General features: G+C 45.3%; 1 protein-coding gene across 1 annotated transcript in view; it reads left to right on the plus strand.

Annotated features, from left to right (window-relative positions):
- The first annotated feature begins 322 nt into the window (after positions 1–322).
- The window catches only part of DOCK8 (dedicator of cytokinesis 8), a 212,618-nt gene continuing 198,427 nt past the window's right edge, over positions 323–14,513 (plus strand). The window contains exon 1 of the mRNA XM_029920954.1: positions 323–377. The gene's annotated coding sequence lies outside the window, so the exon portion shown is untranslated. The remainder of the gene's footprint in view (positions 378–14,513) is intronic.

The raw sequence follows: 14,513 nt of genomic DNA on the forward strand, positions 1-14,513 counted from the left end.
AAGGAACTGAGGACAGTGAATCCAGCTCCCCGGACAGCTCACCGTCAAAACAGCACAAACTACGAGCGAGCACATTTAGGGCTCCACGTTATCACCGGAGGTGCCCTAGCTGCAGTCCCCCCCCCCCCACGAAAACGGCTGACAGGTAGTTGGGACATTTTTGTCTTGTCCTGAGAAATCCAGACTGTCTGGTTCAAAGATATGCGAATCTGGTCGTGAAGGGTCAACTCATTCAACCCTGCCCTCCCTGCGCTGGGAGCTGTTAGTCTTCTTTTAGCTGAGCTGGTGCAAGGGTAGTTCCACAGTACATTTATCGTGCTGACAGTGTGCGAAGAGGTTGCAACAGCAAGGAATTCGAAGTCCGGACTAATCAGGCGGTAAGGGCTTGCACAGGGTCCATTGGGCTTCCTTGGGATTTTATTTCTGCTGTGTAGCTGAGGGTAAGCCGTTTCTCTTACCTTATTATTTCTGCATCTTTAAAGTGAATTTAATTGTGAGTGTAAATGAGTGTTGGAGGCCAAAAGGTACTAGTTTGAAGGCATGCAGTATAGAAGGGAGCTCCCCATGGGATTTTTGTTTTTGTTGTTGTATTAGGTTTCATGGCTGCTGCCAGCCAGAAAGGGCAGTTGATTCATTTGGGGAGTTTGGGAATCAAGCTGAAGTTAGCGATGAGTGTACCACAAGCCACTGCTGCTCCTCCCTCCCTGTGAATTTTAGGTCAGGAGAATTGTGACTGGAGACAGAAAGATGTTCCAAACTGTGGGATTTGGAGAAGTTCATCTGGGGGGCAGTGGCAGGACCTGTGCTTATCCTGAAAGCACTCTTAAAAGCGCAGAGGGGTTGGCATGGCCCGGGGGTTAAGAATAAAGGGCCTGGGGGGCTCAGTCAGTTAAGCATCCAACTTGAGCTCACGTCATGATCTCACGGTTTGTGGGTTTGAGCCCTGACTTGTCCTCTGTGCTGACAGCTTGGAGCCTGGAACCTGCTTCAGATTCTGTGTCTCCCTCTCTCTCTAACCTTCCCCTGCTTAATGCTTTCTCTCTCTCTCTTTTAATAATAATAATTTAAAAAGAATAAAGGGCCTGGCTGGAATCATACCTGCTTGTAGATTGGCTCGCTGCTACAGACCTGGTGACAGTGGGCATGTCATTTAACGTCCCTAAACTTTGGTTTCTTTCTCTGTCAAAAGGGATGATCATGGTACCTAGTTTTTACGACCGTTGGGAAGATTGAGTAAAGTCATGGGTACCAAGTGCTCATTGTGCCCGGCTGAGGGTGAATGTCACGTGGTGGCTGTCCTCATCGTCACTGCCATCAGCTCCATCTTTGTCACCGATGTCTCCATTATCACCTTTGAGAGACTGAGGAGGAAGAGAGCGGGAGTTGGAGAACTTCCGTGCAGGGAGCACTTTGGGCCAGGTGTGCCCAGGCTAGCACCAGGCTGGGGTGCTTGGGGCGGGTCTTCTGGCCCATATGCCTTCCATCCCTGTGCTGAGATCAAGACGCAGGCAATGGAACAGAATGTGCGATGTGCTCTGAACAAGAGGCGCCTCACTCAAGTGACATGAAGTAGAAAAGGTTCCCTAATCCTCAGGCACGAATGAGGCTCAGATATTCTGATCAGAAGGCAGGGGGGAGCGGGGGGTAGGGGGGTGGGTTCTGTTTTCTCTTCTGAAACACTTGTGTATTCGGTGGAAGACTTATACTAAGGAGCTTTGCAGAAGTTTTTGCTCAAGGGAGTTCATTATTAAGGACATACATCCTATTAATATCATATTAAAACATATTAAAACTCACCTTTAATTGATCAATTACTGTGTCGCAGAAACTGATACGCTTAAGGAACTGTGTCTTCAAACTGTGACAAAAATCTTAGGAGACGCACATGAAATCTCATATGGAAGGAAAATGAAGCTTGCAGGTGCAGTTTGCACAAGGCCATGTAAGTTCAAGGCCAAGGGCAGAGCTGGATTATAAAAGACTCCATAGACTGTACTCTTAATTGGGCATGTACCATTTTGATGCCTAAGTCTTAATAATTTCCTTTAAAAGCAAGCAGGGAGTTACCTTTTTCTTAAAAAAATGTCATTTCGGTAGTAGCATTGGCAAACATTTCTGTATTCTGAGTAGTGTTTAGACCACTCAGGTGATGCTTTGCAGTTTTGAAGTTGGAAAAGAAAATATTTTCCCTTGCGTGCCTACCCACTATTTTAAAAAATAGATCAACTTGGGGGCGCCTGGTGGCTCAGTCGGTTATGTGTCCAGCTCTTGATTTAGGCTCAGGTTATGGTCTCACGGTTCATGGGATTGAACTCTGAGTCGAGCTCAGTGCTGACAGTGTGGAGCCTGCTTTTGATGGTCTCTCTCTGCCCCTCCCATGCTCTCTCTCTCTCTCTCTCCCAAAAAAAAAAAAAAACACCAAAAAACTAAACAAAATTAAAAAATAAAATAGATCAACTTACAAAAGCTAGATGCTTTTGAAACATGGCTATCAGTATATGCCTCATGGGTTCCTATTTTTTCACCTTTCTACTCGTAAAGCTACAAACTAACTCTTGAAAATGTTTGTGCGGTAATTGGAAATATTCACATCTGATACATTAAAACTTGTATTTGTAAAGAGCTCACTTCTGCCCACACTGGCCTCAAGAAGGAGTGAGCAGGAAGAGAATGTCCCCCACTGTTCCCAAATTCTGTGGTCTCTTGCAAGCAGCATCGCCCAGTTTAGGGGCCGGGCTAAAGTGAAACAGGAACCTGGGAATGGCCGCACTGCCACCCCCATGAGTGCCCTGGCTCACTCGTGCTCTGATGAAGCCCAAATTCCCCTGTGTTGGAAACCCACATGCTAGAGGGGTCCTATCTTATAGGACTCTCTGTTTTGTTTTGAGCACAAAGTATAATTATATGATGTAATCGTATGTATGACTTGTTACGGTTAAACACTTCTCTAGAACCTATTTCAGGGAGATATAGGGGAAAAAACTCCACTGAAATTTTCTTTTTGTATTTTTTTAATGTTTGTTTATTTTTGAGAGAGAGAGAGAGCCTGAGAGTGAGCAGGGGAGGGGCAGAGAGAGCAGGAGACACAGACTCTGAAGCAGGCTCCAGGCTCTGAGCTGTCAGCACAGAGCCCGATGCGGGGCTTGAACTTAGAAGTGTGAGATCATGATCTGAGTTGAAGTCAGACTCTCAACCTCCTGAGCCACCCAGGTGCTCCGGCCACTGAAGTTTTCTGAGCTGGAGAAGTAAAATTTAATGTCAGGCAAGTGACCTGTCCTCGGCTTCGTTTCAGTGTAACTGTCGCTGACTTCCCGTGCGCAATTAAGACTGCACTCAGGTAAGAGATTTGTAATCGTGTTTGGGATTTCAGACAGTGCTTCTTTAAATGTCATAACACAGTCCTGGCACGAGCACCATGTCTTATCAACCACCTTTCTTTTCTTACTGGCATTTAATGCTTTCCTAAATTAAAAAAACTATTACTAATAGTCTGAAAATCTATTAGGCAAAATCTTGGTTTCTTTCAAACAGAATAGATACAGAGTTTGGTCACATAGAAAAACAAAAGAAGGACTTTGGGTAAAGATGGCAAAAAAGGCAGAAGGCAGAAAAAGCATCAGTGATCTTGACCTTCGGTTTGAAAGGAATAAATGATAGTGGCTTAGGCTTATCAAATGGCTGTTTAATAGCAGGCACCGGTCTGAATCTCGGCATGCGTTAACTCATTCACCCCAGGAGAGAAACAGCACAGAGAGGTCACTAGAATTGTCCACAGTTACAAATTGCTAATGAAGGGCAGTGCTGGAATCCCACTGCAGGCAGCCGTGTTCTAGAATCCTCTGAGTAACGTTTATTGACTGCTCCCTGTGTGGCAAGTGTGGTGCTAAGTACTTTATTTATCTTCATTGCATCACTGTAGAGAAGGAACAAAATGTTAAGCAAAGTAATCATCATTAGAATGTGATTTTATGATAGATAAAAAGCAAGGAGCTAAGAAAATAGATGGTGTTCAAGAATCCCAGTACTTTTGAGCCAGGACAAGCCGATCAGCACGAGAGGAAGGTATAGAGATCTTCCTGAGAAGTGTTTGCTGTTTTGTCTCTGAAGCTGATGCAGGCATAGAAATGTAGGGATAAATGTGCGTCTGCAGCAAAACGTTAGCAGTGAGGACGGAGGGGATGTTCATGCTTTCCGGAATCACTTCATTTTTCAGACATGTTCTAGACCAACGGCCAGTAGATGAGGCTTCAGGCAATCCCACTCAGGATTTTGGTCTTTTACACTCAGAATCATTTTTTTCCACTCTTGGGAACGTTCCACTTTAGCCTCAGGCATCAAGTGCAATTGAAGGAACCTTCAGCCAGGGTGAACTTGTCTTCATTTGGAGTTCTTTGCGCTCTGACAGTTCCCATGGACGTGTGGAGCTAATACTTGTACATGGAAAATGGATGTGTAATTGCATCATGCAGTTACTGGTGGAAGGAGACTGTCATTGCGTCATGTGGTTACCTGGGGAGAGGGGGAGAGCTCAAGGGATCGGGTGTCTCCAGCCAGACACAGCTAGTGATGGAATGGGGTGACGTTACAAACACCCCATTTTTCCATCCTTGTTTTTTTTAAGTTTATTTTAGAGAGAGACACGCAGTGTGACTGGGGGAGGGGCAGAGAGACGGACAGAGAGAGAATCCCAAGCAGGCTCCCAGCGCAGAGCCTGACCTGGGGCTCAAACACACGTAGCTGTGAGATGACGACCTGAGCCCAAACCAAGAGTCAGATGCTTAAGCGACCGAGCCACCCAGGCGCCCCATCTTTCCATCCTCCTTAACAAGGACCTTGCCAGGGCGGGGCTGTGACAGTCAGACTGCACCAGGAGTGCTTAGCATTTTTCGGTGGCAAACGATCAAGTGCTTAGTCATGATTTGCTCTATAATAAATGGTCAACAAAATGTACCATCCTTGTTCCCACAGGTGTCTAGTCTAATTTACTAGTCATGAAGGTTCTCTAGGGTGGAGAATAATGCAAGAGTTTATACAGTTGTGGTAAATGTTTTCTCTCTGCTTCTTGAGTTTGCACAGTAGAGGCACAGTTGGCTTATGGACAGCTTGGGGACACACAGAATAAAAAAAAAAAAGGCTTATACTAGGGCACTTGGGTGGGTGGCTCAGCTGGTTGAGTGTCTGACTTCTGCTCAGGCCATGATCTCACAGTTCGTGAGTTCGAGCCTGCCCTGGTCTCTGTGCTGCCAGCTCAGAGCCTGGAGCCTGCCTAGGGTTCTGTGTCTCCCCTTCTCTCTCTGTTCCTCCCCTGCTCATGTGCTCTCTCCCTCTCTCTCTTTTTTTCATTCCTTCCCTCTCTCTCTCTCAAAAATGAATAAACATTTAAAAACTTAAAAAAAACAGGCTGATATCTTTGAAAATATATATGAAGGCAGCTGTATTCAGAGCTTCGGTGAGATCAAACTGTTTGGTGAAGTTGGCATAGGGTGTACGACCATTATACCGTGTCCCCCCTCACTGAGATCAAAGGCAGGGTTAGAAAGGCAGAATTGGGGATGGCAGAGCCAGCGTGACTCCTGACCTCTGTCCTTTTCATCCATGTTCAGTGTGAGAAATAGGAAATAAGCAAAAATGTCTTCCACCAATAAATTACAGCTATTAACATTTGCATGCATATCCTTTCGTTTTTACAAAAATAAGATCTTATCACACATGCTGCTCTGACATTGGTTTTTAAATTTTTAAAATATCAGAGCACCTGGGGGGCTCAGTCAGTTAAGTGTCTGACTTGAGCTCAGGCCATGATCTCATGGTTTGTGAGTTGGAGCCCCGCATCTGGCTCTGTGCTGACAGCTCGGGGCCTGGAGCCTGCTTTGGATTCTGTGTCTTCCTCTCTGTCTGCTCCTCCCCAACTTGCTCTCTCTCTGTCTCCCCCTCTCTCTCTCAAAAATAAATGAACATTAAAAATTTTTTAAATTTAAAATATCATGAATAACTTCATGTCAGTGTAGATCTACATTATAATTTACATAAGACTGTGTAAAATTGCCTCAATTTATTGAATTCATATTCTATTATTGTGCCTCAAGAGAGTTTCTGGTTTTTCACAGCAACATGCGGAGGTTGATGGAATGTCTTACACATACATTTTTATGTGTTAGTGCAAAACACCTTGAACACTTCTAGGAGTGGAATTGCTTGGTCAAAGGAAAGAAATATTTTGTAAGTTTTTGATACATGTGGCCAAATTGTCTCCCAGAAAACTTATACCTAACTTTGCTTCCGCCAGCCACCCTGAGAGTGATCATTTCCTCACATCCACGCCCCTGCTGGGTTTTATCATTTTTTAAAATCTTTATTTACAAGCTTGACCCCTTCTCTTAAATGTCTCTTACCGCTTCCTGTTTAGCTTCTCTGCCAGATCACTGCATGGCCTATGAAGTCATGCTTTAGGGATTAAAACAGACATTTCTCCTCCTTCCTTTGCCTAATATACAGCTAAAGATCATGGTAACCTCTGTCTTCCATACTTTCTGTCTTTGTTCATTGACTAGGTGGGTTACTGGTAAAGGCAGAATATTCTGTCTTAGTTCTTTCTTGATTATCTTTCAGACACTAGCTGTCTGTCACACTTTCACTTGCTTTTTCCTTTAACAGTCTAATCGAATCTACCCATCCTTTGCTTAAACTCTAGCTCTTTTAGGAATCAGAGTCTTTCTCCGTCATAAACAAGATTCCAGATGATGTAATTCTTGGTGTTTTTCTTTTTGACCCGATTATGGAGAGACTGGACTTCTTTCCTACTTTTTTGGAGTCTTCTTACTCTAGGATTGGCTTTGGGTTTACACAACCTCAAAAGGCTTCATGAGCGCTCTTATCATTCAAAGCAGACAACTTATTGTTCTTCCTACCTGAAAGGCCAAAGATACAAATAGCAAACAGGTTACTGAATGATATTCAGACTAAAGTGGAACTAGATGAAGAAATGTTGAAGTTTAAAGTAATCAGCTTTATTCTCCTGTCTCTTCACACTCCCTGGTGTGTGGTTAATGTAGTAGGCTAGCAAATCCTAGGCTCGTAAGTTTTAAGAGTATATTCATTATTTCACTCCAGCTACCCAGGGTTACTCTGTTCTGAGCATGGCACTAGACCCTGGAAATACAAAGACACCAAGTCATGCCCTTGACTTGCAGGAGCAAGGATGTTAACCCAACAGTATGGACTGGAAAAGTCTTCTTTGCTTCCTAGCCCTTCCTTTTGGGGCCTTGTACCTTCAACGTGGTCATCTTTGGTGTCATGCTACTTATTCTAAGGATAGTCTTGGTACCCTGAACATTTAGGAGATCCTTTTAGAACTGCTCTAAGAGACTATAGTACCTTTATTTAAAAAAAAAAAAAAAAGAAAAGAAAAGAAAAGCTCAGGGGTTCCTGGGTGGCTCTGTTGGTTAAGCGTCCAACTTAGACTCAGGTCATGATCTCACAGTTCATGAGTTTGAGCCCCATGTTGGGCTCTGCACTGACAGCTCAGAACCTGGAGCCTGCTTTGGATTCTATGTCTTTCTCTCTTACTCGACTCATGCTCTGTCTCTCAAAAATAAAACATTAAAAAAAAATAAGCTCAATGGCGTGAAATCTTTTTCCCTTAAGGGAGAATCTGCTTTTTTTCTGACTTGGAAAGTCTCAGCAATACAGAAAATACAGGTAGATGGTAACATGGCAGGTTCCTGAGGGCCTGCTAGTCAGAGTTAACAAAGGATAACACTTGGTCACTTTTGTATTAGACGTTTCTAAAGAGAGACAACATTAACAAGAAATTTGAAGTCCCCTTTACTCTTCTCTCCCATCCTGTTCTCTTTCTTTCCCCTTCAAAGTTCAGCACTATCACCACATTGTATTTTTATTCATTTTCTGAGATTTATTTATTTATTTTGAGTAGGGGAGGGGCAGAGAGAGAGGGAGAGAGAGAATCCCAAGCAGGTTTAGTGCTTTCAGCCCAGAGCCCAACGTGGGGCTCCATCCCTGAACAGTGAGATCATGACCTGAGCCCAAATCAGGAGCTGAATGCTTAACCGACTGAGCCACCCAGGTGCCCCTCCAAGTTGTACTTTTGGTGTGGGTGTGTGTGTGCGTGTGAGTGTGTATGTGTGTGTGTGTATACACAGATCCATGAACAACATACTGTATGGTTTCTGGAATGAGCCGAAGTTATTAGCACATCATCAAGCCTGTTCCGTTAGGTCTTATAAGTTTGAATTAATGAAAAGACGTGACCATAAAATAATGGAGCCAGGGGTTCAGCTCCTTCCCCAAGAAAGCTCCGAAAACTGTTGCAAACAGAACCCCTGACTCCGGAAGGCAGCTCTGTCAGAATCAGTGCTTCTTGTGTACAATTGTGAAGAACGACAGGTGTCCTGACCTGGACCCCCTGCTAATGTTTCTTTTTTCAGTTGCTCCTTACATTACAGCCACATCACTCATTTCCTGGAAGGGCTTTTAAAAAAAAAAAAAATTACTTTTTTGTAGGGCTCCTGGGTGGTTCAGTTAGCTGAGCGTCTGACTCTTGATTCTGGCTCAGGTCATGACTTCAGGGTTCATGGGATCGAGCCCCGCCTCAGGCTCCATGTTGACCGTGCAGAACCTGCTTGGGATCCTCTCTCTTCCCCTCTCTCCACCTCTCCCCGACTCTCTAAATCAATCAATCAATATTTTGTTTGTTTCCATCAGATAAATGTACCCTGGATCTACAGTTGACCTGAGAAAAGGAGTTATGTTGTTGACATGTTTATTTTTAAATATTGTGGTTATAAAAGCGCAGAGTACAACTTTTGTCTCATTGTCTGAACACGTGGCTAGAGAAAGTATGTAAGTTAGCCAACGAGGGTGTGGTGTTTGCTACAAAGCACGTGGCTCTGGGCCTTGCTCTGTCGGGCCGGGCCCTCCCCAGTCTGAACAGGGAGACACCGTCCGCTGGTGCGCTGCACCCCCATGTGGGGAAAAGTGGGGAGAATGGCCACAGAGAGCAGTGCTGTCCCCAGATCTCGGCTTTGCCTCGCTGCGACACGGGCGTCACTTGCACCCAGCAAGCCCCTTCTGTGGTGGAAGTGGTAGAATCGTCCGGATTCACCTCTGGGCCATGTGCCCGAGCGGCCAGAGAAGATAAGCTCCCGCCGAAAGGCTAGCCACCTGGGGGCCCGGGTCATGAGGACACCAGACTCAAGGCGTCCCGGGCGTGTGACTCATCCCACAGCGACTTATACTAGAAGAACCTCCCGTTCCCTTATGCTAGCAGAAAAAACTCAAGCTCAAAGTCCACTAAAATGTACATCATCCTGCTGTTTAAGGTACATGTTGTTTCAAGGCAGCGGTGGCCATCTGGTCTCTGTGGGAACAGGATTGTCACCTCCTGTTGACATTCTGACTGATTGGCTTCACTTACTAGTATTGCACTCGTTCATTACAAATCACTGCCTGTGCTCACAATATCCCTTTATTTTTTTTAATGTTTATTTATTTTGAGAGACAGAGAACTAGAGCGAGCAGGGGAGGGGCAGAGAAAGGAGGAGAGAGAGAATCCCAAGGAGGCTCCGTGCCTTCAGTGCAGAGCTGGATGCGGGGCTGGAATTCACGAACCGTGAGATCATGACCTGAGCCAAGATCAAGAATCAGACGCTTCACCGACTGGGTTACCCAGGCGCCCCTCCTGATATCCCTTTGGAAGGGGTAGCCAATTTACCTGTTGTATATTGTTCCCTAGCCAATAACTTTGTTCAACTCACAAGAATTGTTTTGATTGCCTAGAACTTTCTGTAGGCATTGTGAGAGGGGAAGACATATAACCAGGAAATGTTCCCAGAATTCAGCTGGAGTGAGCAGGTTGACACAAGAGAACACAGGAGATGAAGTTTGTGTGGCTGGATGAGGGTTAGGGCAGGAATGTTAGCAGAACTCAGGGCGGGGAGGGGAGGGGGGTTCCGGCAACCCTGGGGGGGGGTGGGTTCAGCCAGGCCCTGAAGGACAGGGGGGTGAGTGACATATGTTCTTTGGTATGATGAGAATAACTAGCCGTGTGCAGAATGGATGGGTGGGGCCCGGGGGGGGGGTAGTTCTGTGAGATGGATAAGGAGGGAGCCACAGTCGTCCCCAAGTGGGGGAATGAGGTCTGGGATTAGGCTGGGGTCTCGAGAAGGGAATGGAAGGGGACTGTGTTCATAGATACTTCAAAGGGAACCAACTGGACTTGAGAAGCACCTAAATATTTAGTCATTTGATCATGTGATGAACACTGATTGTAGCCTGCTGTGTGCCTGGCAGTGTGCTAAAGCTGAGCACAGAGCCATGAGCAAGGCAGAGAAGGCTCTTGTTCTAAAAGAAGTCTTTCTCCAGTGGAATGATAATAAAGATGTAAAGCAGGAAATAAGCAAGGAAATATCAGATAACATAGGTGCTATGCAGAGAATGTAAAAGGGCCATATGGGTGTGTGGGTACTTCAAAAGAATGAGCCAGGAAGGCATCCCTGGGAGAGTAGATCACTGGGAGCAGGACCAGGCGGGGGATTTAGCAAGGGCTGTGGTGGAGCAAGAGTGAGTCTGGTGTGTTGGAAGAAAAGAAATAGCTCGTGTGCCTGGTGTAGAGTGGATAAAGGGGGAGAGGTAGAGAGAGAGGAGAAAAGAAACGCAGGCAGCAACCAAATCCTTACAAGCCATGGGGGCATTTAAATGTTATTCCAAGTGTGATGGGAAGGTTTCTGGAACAGAGGCATGACTTGAGTGACTTTTGGATTTCAAAGCGCACTCTGGCTTCCCTACAGAGAAACAGAGAATGGAAGCAAGGAGAGGGACCAGGAGGTAATCAGGGTCCAGGGGACGGATGGTGGCTACATGACAAGAGAGCTGGCACTCCTGGGGACAGGGGCAGTCAGGTCTGAGACACAGCGTGGGGATGGAGCGGGCAGGTTAGAGGTAGGGGAGCGGGCAGCGGGAGAAAAAAAAAATCACCACGTCTCCAGGGTTAAAGGTATGGGTGGATATTGAGCTTTTCACAGAGATTGAAAAGACTGGACGAGGAGCAGACGTCTAGGGTGAATCCAGAATTTAATTGGGGGCATATTAAGTCTAAGGGGCATATTAGAAATTCAATTGGAATTTCCTACTGTGTAGTTTTATTTAGGAATCTGGGACTCAGGAGAGAGGTCTGAGCTGGATACTTAAATTGACAAGTCATGACCATAATATTTCTCAAAATGGAAGAAAAGAAGACATTTAAATTATCTTGATAAGATTTTGACAGCCACAAAGCTATATGAACGAGATGAAATCGTTTATTGAAAATAAATATGTGTATATCTCCCTGTAGAGGTAATAGATCAATACATATGATAAGGAGGGACCCAGAAGGACATATGCCAGTATGTTATCAGTGTTACGCCTGGGTAGTTGTATAATTGATGACTTTTGTTGATGGCACCGTCAAGTGTGCAGATGTATATATATTTTCCAATTTTTCTTCAGTTTTGTAATTGGGAAAAGTAATATTTATAAGATATTATACCTCCCCTCCAATTTCCAGATTTCCATTCTGGAGAAATTGGATAAAGATGGTGGCAGTGGGAAATTATGAAAACTTGGAATCTGAGTAAGCTTGGGGAGGACGATTTGGTACTTGCAGAGTTTTTGTGTAAGAAAATGCAACCGACTCCACATTGACAAATATCCAGCTCTCCCTCCCTGTGACGGGATTTTACTTTTCACCTTACGGAAGGTGATTTGGTCACTTCGAGGAGAAGCTTCTAGAGCCAGCCTGGCCTTGGGCGTGTCCTCTTTTCCCTATTCTGTACAACCGGCAGTGTTCTAGACTGACCTGTCAGTCTGCGTCCTGGAGTAAAGACCAATAAGGCAAGGCCACGCTTGCTCCCTGGAGGTCTTGGTTTTTTATAAAGCCACTAATAGTTTTGGATTCTTTGTTACCACAGCATAACCAAGCCTACTCTGACTAATACAGATAACATAAAATACACATTTCTATCGGGCAGCTTGAGATACAGGCGTGGGGCTTGAATGATAGGTCAGGATGGGACATACGAATTGGGAAGTCATCAATGAAGGTGGGAAAGGATGGTGGGAAGAGAAAAATAATGGGTGTAGGCGCCAGTCACTGCCACTTGGTACCATAGGGGAAATCTACAAAGAGAGGAAGGAGAATTTGGCCCAGATAGGACCGAGGGGGTGAAAAGCGAGCTAGAAAAGTGAACCAACAGGGCAGTTAAAAAGGTCAGATGCCAAACTATGAGGACAAAGAGAGTCCTTGGATTTACCCTGCTGGTGGTCAGCGTAAACATCTGACCCAGCAGTTTTAGCGGAGCTGTGGGGAAGGAAGTCGGATTGCATGGGGTTATGGAGGGGAGTCAGTGCAGAGGAAATAGAGGAAGCTGGTAGAGACCACTCCTTTATAAAGTTTCGAAGAGGCAGAAGAGAAGTGGGACAACGGTAACCAGAAGGTTCTAAGGAAGTTTGGGCTTTGACATAGACTTAACCTGCAATGCTGGACAGTGTGCTCTGACCTTAGAGGGAAAGTGCACGTATGTTTTAGTCCCAGAAAATAAGTCTTACATGTAGATAAAGAGTCTCAGGAGACCCGCTGCTGCTGCTATATAGAAAATTCTGCATTATGCCAGCATTAAGACCCCTAACAAGAAATAAAATACTCTATTTACATATTTTCTTCCTGGGAGATTCTGACACTGTTCTGGACCCTGTCCTGTAATATCGTTCAGAACTGACAACCCTTTCTATTTTATTATCTTCATGTCTGTCTTTGTATGTCTGAAGTACAAAAAAAGTTAGGAAAGAGTACCATTGTCCATTCTCTTTTGCTATTTGTCACACCACCTGTTGTGGGCAGAATTGAGTGTCTCCCCCAAAGATTCCTAAGCCCTGGTACCTGTGAGTGTCATCTTATTCTGTAAAGAGGGTCTTTGCAGGTGTAAGTTGAGATGAGGTCATACTGGTGTTTTTTTTTAATGTTTTATTTGATTTTTTTTGAGAGACAGAGACAGAGTGCAAGTAGAGGAGGGGCAGAGAGAGAAGGAGACACAGAGTCCAAAGTAGGCCCCAGGCTCTGAGCTGTTAGCACAGAGCCTAATGTGGGACTCGAACCCACAAACCGTCAGATCATGACCTGAGCTGAAGTCGGACGCTTAACCAACTAAGCCATCTAGGCACCCCAGGGTCATACTGGGTCATACTGGGCCATAAATCTCATCACTGGCATGCTTATAAGAAGAGACACAGACCCAGAGACACCCACAGAGACAGAGGCAGAGATTGCCACACGGAGATACAGGCAGAGATTGGAGTCATGTCACCACAAGTCAAGGAGCACGAATGTCTGCCAGCAACCACTGGAAGGTAGAGAGGCATGGAAGGATTCTTCCCCAGAGCCATCCGAGGGAGCACGGTCCCGCTGACACCTTGATTTTGGACTTCTGGCCTCTAGAACAGTGACAGAATAAATACCACTGGGTCTGTGGTAATTTGTTATGGCCCTAGGAAACTTATCCACGACCCCAAAGTTTATTGACTTAAAAGCAATGGCAAATTATTATTTCTCATGATTCCGTGGGTTGGCAGTTGGGGCCAGGCTCAGTGGGGCAGTCCTCCTGGTCTTGCTGTGGTCGTTCATGTGACTGTAATTACCTGGTGGCTCGACCAGAATGGAATGTCTAGGAGAGTGTCACTCCCAAGTTCAGGGCCATGGTGCTGCTATTCCTCCTTACACGGTCCCTTATCTTTCAGGAGTCTAGCTTGATGTTCCTTACGTGGTTGAGAGAACTTTCTAAGAAGAAGAAGTTGGAAGCCGCTAGGCTCTTTGAGGCTTAATTTGGAATTTCTAGAACATTCCTTCTATCATATGAATTGGTTAAACCAAGTCACCAGGCAAAAACCCAGCTCTAACAGTTTGGGAAATAGATTCCACCTCTCAGTAGGAGAAGCTGCAAAATATTTGGCCACTTTAATCAGAAAAAAAGGAAGGAGTCTTATTCCATTTCACACTTCACATACTGAAGCAGAAAGTCTTGTCATTCCCTGCTCAGATCACAATACCCATTTTACTGGCAGGGAAACTGAGAACAGATTAAATGGACTCCTTCAAAGCAGCCCATGAGTCACGCTTCGTGAACAACTTTTTTGGTCCGTGGAGGTCAGCGAAATGTCTGGGAGAGCAAATCACAGTCCTGCCTGGGGGCAGGTGAGTGAACCTAATAACTTCTTGGGTTTCTCTTCAATCCCATAATTACGTCGATGGAGCCAAGATTGTAGAGTTGTCTGGTCCTGAGATGAAGCAGCTGCTTGAGGTTATCGTGGAGAGGAGGTGCTTGAAAAGTCCCGTGTGTCACTCAGAGGAGCAGGATTTGAGGCTACCTTAAATGACGAGTAAGAGGGTCAGTGAGCTCTCTATCCTCGGAAGTGATCATATAGACCTAGAAATTCAGTAGCCCTGTGGCCCAGTGTAAGTCGTG

This window comes from Suricata suricatta, chromosome 13 (genome assembly GCF_006229205.1).
Source record: "Suricata suricatta isolate VVHF042 chromosome 13, meerkat_22Aug2017_6uvM2_HiC, whole genome shotgun sequence".
Taxonomy (NCBI): Eukaryota; Metazoa; Chordata; class Mammalia; order Carnivora; family Herpestidae; genus Suricata; species Suricata suricatta.